The sequence below is a fragment of the Ailuropoda melanoleuca genome, unplaced genomic scaffold, assembly GCF_002007445.2.
Source record: "Ailuropoda melanoleuca isolate Jingjing unplaced genomic scaffold, ASM200744v2 unplaced-scaffold9607, whole genome shotgun sequence".
In the NCBI taxonomy this organism is placed as follows: domain Eukaryota; kingdom Metazoa; phylum Chordata; class Mammalia; order Carnivora; family Ursidae; genus Ailuropoda; species Ailuropoda melanoleuca.
The window spans coordinates 613,946-621,753 of record NW_023255111.1 but is presented as its reverse complement, the minus strand read 5'-3'; positions in this window follow the sequence as shown (position 1 = coordinate 621,753).

Genomic DNA, 7,808 nt, shown 5'->3' with positions numbered 1-7,808 from the left:
CTCCACTGTAGTCTAGTGTATACCCTCACCCTTGCTCCACAATGGCCTTGCCCACAACAATCAGTGACTTTCCAGATAAATATTCAAAGTCATCTTTTCTACCTTTATCTTGCTGGATTTCTGTACAGCATCTGACACATACACTCAGTAATACCATTTTTATAAAATCCCCATGTCTTCCTTGGCTTCTGAGAGACCCAGCTCTCCTGGCTCTGGTGTCATTTTGCCAATCCCACCCTCTCAAGGCTTTGTGGGATCCTGTTTCTTACTCCTCTCCTTCTCTTACATCCTTCATCTAAGGTGCCATCACCAAGTCTAGCCTGTTCTATCTTCCAAATACATCCAAAATTTAACCACTTATCATTTCACTGCCTCCACCCTGGTCTGAGCCACCATTGCCTCTCACCTACATCACTGTAGGAGCTCCCTTCTTCACCTTACCACTTCCTCCCTTGCTGTTACAGCTCTTTGAACATTTCACTAAGACCATGCCACTCCTCAGCTCAAAATCCTGCAAAGTCTAAAGTCTTTAAAATGACTCATAAATCCATAACCATCTGTTTCCCAGGTGCTTTCTGACCCCCTCTCCTACCACTTTCCCCCACACTTACTCTGTTTTAGCTGCATTGGTTGCCTTGTTCCTCTAATATTACAGTTATGTTCTAACCTCAGCGTCTTTTTACTTGCTGTTCCTTTTGCCTGGAATGCTCTTTCTCTAGATATTCTTACAGTTTGCTCCCTCAGTTTCCTCAGATCTTCGCTTGAATATCACCTTTTTGGTAAGGCCTATCCCAACTGCCCTTTTTAAACTAGCATCCTCCCACAAATACATCCTGTACTTCTTTCTTGCTCTATTTTTCTCCATAACATTTATTGTCATCTGATATACTAGATATTTTACTTACACACTTTGTTCATTGTCAGCCTTCATGGAGATTTCTTTATTATGATGGGAAACAGAAATTTAAAAATTGACAATAAATGTCATTCCTTTTATTCTTTTTTAAAGTTAATTTTGTATTAAAATATAATTATCATACAATGTTATATTAGTTTCAAGTGTACAATATAATTATTCAACAATTCTATACATTACTCAGTGCTCATCGTGTAAGTGTACTCTTAAAACATGGATGGACCTACAGAGTATTATGCTAAGTAAAAAAGGTCAGACAAAGACAAATACCATAAGATTTCACTTCTATATAAAATCTAAAAAAACAAAACACATGAATAAACACAAAACAGAAACAGACTCGTAGAGAAAAACTTGTGGTTTCCAGAGGGTGGAGGGTTAGGGGATGAGAGAAATAGGTGAAGGAGATTAAGGGGTACAAACTTCCATTTATAAAATAATTAAGCCATGGGGATGACTTACAGCATAAGGAATATAGTCAATAATATTGTAATAATTTTGTATGGTGACAGATAGTAACTAGATTTACCATCATGATCATTTATTGTGATGATCGTGTATATAAATGTCAAATTCTTATGTTGTGCACCTGAAATTAATGTAATATTGTATGTCAACTATATTTCAATTAGAAAAAAGAAAAAAATGATTTTTTTTATTATGTTAAGTTAGTCGCCATAAGGTAGATCATTAGTTTCTGATATGGTGTTCAATGATTCATTATTTGGGTTTCCTATTAATAAACTGCCTGCATCAGAGCTTAGCCATTTTCCCTACTGGAAAAAATTTTTTTGAAAACTGACAAAAATAAATAACAATAAAAATTCATATGCCAAGAGGTGACATGTTATATTTTTTTAATTTTAATTTTTAATTTATTTATTTTTTAAATTTTATTTTTCTTTCTTTCTTCTTTCTTTCTTTCTTTCTTTCTTTCTTTCTTTCTTTCTTCTTTCTTCTTTCTTTCTTTCTGTAGTGTTCCATGATTCATTGTGTATAATACCCAGTGCTCATCCCAATACATGCACTCCTTGATACCCATCATTGGGATAACCCATCCCCCCACACCCCTCCCCTCCTAAACCCTCAGTTTGTTTCCCAGAGTCCATAGTCTCTCATGGTTCATCTCCCTTTCTCATTCCCACCCTTTCATTTTTCCCTTCCTTTTCCTAATGTCCTCATGCTATTCCTTATATTCCACATGTAAGTGAAACCATATGATAATTGTCCTTCTCTGCTTGACTTACTTCCCTTAGCATAATCCCCTCCAGTTTATCCATGTCGTTAATGGTGGATATTCTTCCATTCTGATAGCTAAGTAATATTCAATTGTATATATGAACCATATCTTCTTTATCCATTCATCTGTTAAAGGGCATCTTGGCTCCTTCCATGGTTTGGCTATCATGGACAATGCTGCTATGAACATTGGAGTGTATATGGCCCTTCTCTCCACTACATCTGTATCTTTGGGGTAAATACCCAGTAGTGCAATGGCTGGGTCATGGGGTAGCTCTATTTTTAACTTTTTGAGGGACCTCCACACTGTTTTCCAGAGTGGCTGTACCAACTTGCATTCCCACCAACAGTGTAAGAGTGTCTCCTTTTTCCACCTCCTCTCCAATATTTGTTGTTTCCTGCCCTGTTAATTTTAGCCATTCTAAGTGGTGCAAGGTGGTATCTCAATGTGGTTTTGATTTGAATTTCTCTGATGGCTAATGATGATGAACATTTTTTCATGTGTCTGTTAGCCATTCATATGTCTTCTCAAATGAAGCCTAAGCCAAGCAGGAGAAGAGAAATAGTTAAGATGAGAGCAGAGATCAATGAATTAGAAACCAGAAATACAGTAGAGCAGATCAGTGAAACTGGAAGCTGGTTCTTTGAAGGAATTAATAAGATTGATAAACTACTGGCCAGACTTATCCAAAAGAAAAGAGAAAGGATCCAAATTATTAAAACTATGAATGAAAGGGAAGAAATCACGACTAACACCAAGAAATGGAAATAATTATTAGAAATTATTATCAACAACTCTATGCCAATAAATTAAGCAACCTGGAAGAAATGGATGCTTTCCTGGGAACCTATAAACTACCAAGACAGAAACAGGAAGAAATTGACAATCTGAATAGACCAATAACCAGTACTGAAATTGAAGCAATGGTCAAAAACTTCCCAAAAAACAAGAGTCCAGGGCCTGATGGATTCCCTGGGGAATTCTACTAAACATTCAAAGAAGAAATAATACCTAATCTCCTGAAGCTGTTTCAAAAAATAGAAACAGAAGGAAAACTTCCAAACTCATTCTATGAGGCCAGCATTGCCTTTTTTTAAAAATATTTTTTTATTATATTATGTTAGTCACCATACAGTACATCCCTGGTTTCTGATGTAAAGTTTGATGATTCATAAGTTGTGTATAACACCCAGCGCACCATGCAATATGTGCCCTCCTTACTACCCATCACCAGCCTATCCCATTCCCCCACCCCCTCCCCTCTGAAGCTCGCAGTTTGTTTCTCAGAGTCCACAGTCTCTCATGCTTTATTCCCCCTTCTGATTACTCCCCCTTTCTTTATCCCTTTCTTCCCCTACCGATCTTCCTAGTTCTTATACTCCATAGATGAGAGAAACCATATGATAATTGTCTTTCTCTGCTTGACTTACCTTGATCCCAAAACCAGGCAAAGACCCCATCAAAAAGGAGAATTACAGAAAAATATGCCAGATAAATATGGATGCCAACATTCTCAACGATACCTTAGCTAATAGGATTCAACAGTACATTAAAAGGATTATCCATCACAAGCAGGTGGCATCACAACCTGGGGTGCAAGGGTGGTTCAACATTCACAAATCAATCAACGTGATAGAACACATTAATAAGAGAAGAGACAAGAACCATATAGTCCTTTTAGTTGATGTAGAAAAAGCATTTGACAAAATACAGCATCCTTTCCTGATTAAAACCCTTCAGAGTGTAGGGATGGAGGGTACATTCTTCAATTTCATAAAAACCATCTATGAAAAGCCCAGAGCAAATATCATTCTCAGTGGGGAATAGCTTCGAGACTTCCCCTTAAGATCAGGAACACAACAAGGATGCCCACTCTCACCACTATTGTTCAACATAATACTAGAATTCCTAGCATCAGATAACAAAAAGAAATAAAAGGTATTCCAATTGGCAAAGAAAAAGTCAAACTCTCTCTCTTTGCAGATGACATGATCCTTTATGTGGAAAACCAGAAAGATTCCACCCCCAAATTACTAGAACTCATACTGCAATTCAGTAATGTGGCAGGATACAAAATCAGTGCACAGAAATCAGTTGCTTTCATATACACTAAGAATGTAACTGTAGAAAGAGAAATTAGGGAATCAATTCCATTTACAATAGCACCAAAAACCATAAGATACCTTGGAATAAACCTAACCAAAGAGGTAAAGGATCTATACTCTAGAAACTACACAACACTTATGAAAGAAATTGGGAAAAATGCAAAGATATGGAAAAACATTCCATGCTCATGGATTGGAAGAATAAACATAGTTAAAATGTCTATGCTGCCCAGAGCAATCTATACTTTCAACACCATCCTGATCAAAATAGCAATGGCATTTTTGAAAGAGCTGGAACAAACAATCCTAAGCTCTTTATGGAACCAGAAAAGACCCTGAATCACCAAGGAAATGTTGACAAGGAAAAACAAAGCTGGGGCCATCACGTTGTCTGAATTCAAGCTATATTACAAAGCTGTGATCACCAAGACAGCATGGTATTGGAACAAAAACAGACACATAAATCAGTGGAACAGAATAGAGAGCCCAGGTATGGACCCTCAACTTTATGGTCAACTAACCTTCAACAAATCAGGAAAAAATATCTAATGAAAAAAAGACTGATATATGTTACGGGTAAGAAAAAAAGCCAATTAAGGGCTTGGAGAGTGAAGAGGGTAGAAATGGGGATTGCTTTGTGTGTGTGTGTGTGTGTGTGTGTGTGTGTGTGTGTGTGGCAGTGCTTTTTATATTTTAAGTGTCCAGGGAAGGTCTCACTAAAAAGGTGTCATTTAAGCAGACATCTGAAGGAAATGAGACACAGACCATGTCAGTATTCAGAGGAGAAATACTGTAGGCAGAGGGAACAGCAAGTACAATGCCCTGGAAGTGGGATTTCAGGCAAGTCAAACTTACAATGTCCTTAACAGAATCATTACATTTTCTGACTTATTTCACTTAGCATAATACACTGTAGTTCCATCCACATTGTTGCATTTTCCTTAATCCTGTTCCTATATTTCTCAGTTCAGTGGATCACAACACCGTCTATTTCCTTGCCTAAGTCAGAAACTGCAGGGCATTGGCCTGATAGGTTATGTGCCTCCTCCACTACACTGGCGGCCATAAGGCCAGAATCGGTGGGTAGTTCACCATTATGGGTGTGGCACCAAATACAGAGGCTGACACAACGGTGCTCAGAGAGTGGCAACATCACTCTGGTGGGTGCTGGCAACTAAGCTTAATATTAGACCTGAAGATGCCTCATTTTACTATGTTCAACAAACATATGGTGAGCATTAAGTTTGTGCTAAACTTTCTGTTGGGTGTAAGGATACAAAGATGTCCAGAGATCCTCTGCCCTGGGAAACATGGTCTGGCTCTGTACAATCAGAGAAAACTTGTGAGGGCACCTACATGGCTCAGTTGGTTGGGCGTCTGCTTTTGGCTCAGGTCATAATCTCGGTGTCCTGGGATAGGGCCCTGTGTTGGGCTCCCTGCTCAGCGTGGAGTCTGCATCTCCCTCTCCCTCTGCCCCTCCCTCCCCTGCTCACAAGTGCGCGCTCTCTCTCTCAAATAAATAAAATTTTAAAAAAAGAAACTTGTGTATAAGAAGTCATAAACTCATGTGTGTTTATATCAAAAAATGGTTTCAAAGTCAAAAGTTCTATAACTGAAGATCTGTACACTGGATCAGGAGACTAACAATAATAATAATAGCAGAATTAGATAGCATTTATTGAGGTCTTTGGGTGTATCAGGCTTTGTGTTAAATACTCATTTGAAATATTTAATTCTTACCCCAGTTCTGTGACGTGGGTACTATTATTATTCCCATTTTGCAGAAGGGAAAAGTGAGACACAGAGAAGTGGAATAACTTGCTCAGGTCACAACACTCCTAAGTGATGGGGCCAACGTCCCAGCTCAGGCAGTCTGGTAGCAAAGTCACTACACTATGCTGCTTGCTTTCCTGAGAAACACAAACTTAGCTAGCTAAGCCTCAGTCTTTTAGCCAGAAAGTCATGTTCTTAAACACTTTGGCCCCACACCTATCTTTTTCAGCCCTAATTTTAGTTCTTTCTCTCCCCTTATACAAACACTTTCTCTCGCCCTATACCAATATACACCAGCCCCAGGTGTCCAGAATCCTGGCCCTTGCCCAACCCACTACACCCTCTCACACTGATGGGCTTTGGATGGGGCAGGAATCCTTTCCCTACTTTTCTGACTCGACATAATCATCAGGGTCATCCCTCCAGTGAACTTTTCTCTGATGCCCCTCCCCACCCTGCGGAAAAGGAAACTCTTCATCTACAATGTTCCAGATGACTTTTGCCAGACTTCTAGTCTTTCAGCTCCTCTCAGAACTCCACTGGGTGCCCATACTCCTAGAATGTTACCACTGTACCTGCTCTTCCCAATACCTATCACCAGGCCTGGCATAGAGGAGGTACCCATGGAACATTTAGTAAAGAAAGAAAGAAACACTGTGTTCATGTGGACCAGTCTGTCTACCTGAGTTTATGGAATTGCCTCCATACAGCCTGCACATCTGTTCTCATAAGCTTTTCACTGCAGCCACATGACACCAAGCAGCAGAGGTATTATCTCCATTTTGTAGGTGAAGAAACCTAAGACTTAAGAAAGTATTCTTGCTCTCCCATGACTAGCCCCTATAGTGATCAAACAGGTTGACCATGTGTCAGTCAGCATGTGGAAGTGGGTCCTCAAGGGCTCCCTCTTTGAGAAGGCATTTTGAGGTACAAGTTTATGCCCACACTTGGTCTTTCCATACACTGTCCCTGGAGAAGAGTGGACCATACAAATCAGGATCTGTGCAACCCCACCACCACCCTTTTCTCCTTAACGTACATATACACAATGTCATCCCAAGACTTAGAAATATCAGGACCAAGAAGGGCACACAGCTGGGAGACCTCTTTAGCATGTCAAAGACTACTTTTGTTTTTCTAAAACCCTGTATCATTTGGATCCAGCCCAATGTTCAATATCTGTCCATCCCAAGGCTAACTGGTATGACTGAATATTTGGCAGCTGGGAAGAGGACATGGAGGACTAGCTCCTGTGATGGGAGTAGCACCGTGGTACCTCCTTGCCTCACAATTATTTCAAGCCCACCACTTGACTGCTTTGCACAGTTCCTCTCTCTCTATTCCCACAGTGGATACTGCCCTGGCCCTCTTTTTCCCTGGGCTCCAGATTTGGAAACTGTCTTCTTCAAATTGTAATGTTTGGCCTAGTTCAGAGAATCAGGGTTCTAGGTGAAACATGAACAAATGGCAGGCCACCAGAGGCACAAGGCAGTTGCAGAAGCTTATGGAGGAGGTGCTGGAAAAAAGACACCTCCAAATCAGGTCCAACAAATGAGAATCAGGACTTTGCAAAGCAGGAAAGCACAGCTCCAGGGAAATATTATAGTTCAGCCACCCCGATGGGGAAACTAAGGCTAGGGAGGAGAAGGTATTTGCCCAACAAAGTCACACAATGAGCCAGTGGCTCCCTACTGCCTGCCATTTATCTAGACCCGGGACCAGAATAGGAGGTCTGACATTCAAGTTGCTCATTTTTTGTTGGAGATGGGTGTTA